Genomic DNA, 392 nt, shown 5'->3' on the forward strand with positions numbered 1-392 from the left:
TATTACCAACAGTGGACTATCAGTATACAATATCCAAGAGGGGACTACTGCTTCTGGTCATTAAAAAGAAAAAAGAAAAAAATGTCCTGGTCTTTAACCATAATATTACTTGTAAATGTGATTTTCCTACTGCAGTGGAACAGCTAATGGGTTTTTGTTTACTGCAAAGACTTTCTTTGTTTCTCCCAACAACTGTAATGTTTTCAATATTTAAACATTCATCTGTGATACAGATATTACAGAAATAATCATGGCCACTTTATTTACCTGCAGTTCAGAAGTAACTTGGCTGCATGCTCTTATATGAAGATCTGCAGTGTTAGCAACAAAATTACTTAATACAGGCTTCAATTATATGACATATATATATAAATATTATTATAACAGTAACT

Source organism: Morone saxatilis, unplaced genomic scaffold (assembly GCF_004916995.1).
Source record: "Morone saxatilis isolate NCDOM2014 unplaced genomic scaffold, NCSU_SB_2.0 Contig2, whole genome shotgun sequence".
In the NCBI taxonomy this organism is placed as follows: Eukaryota; Metazoa; Chordata; class Actinopteri; family Moronidae; genus Morone; species Morone saxatilis.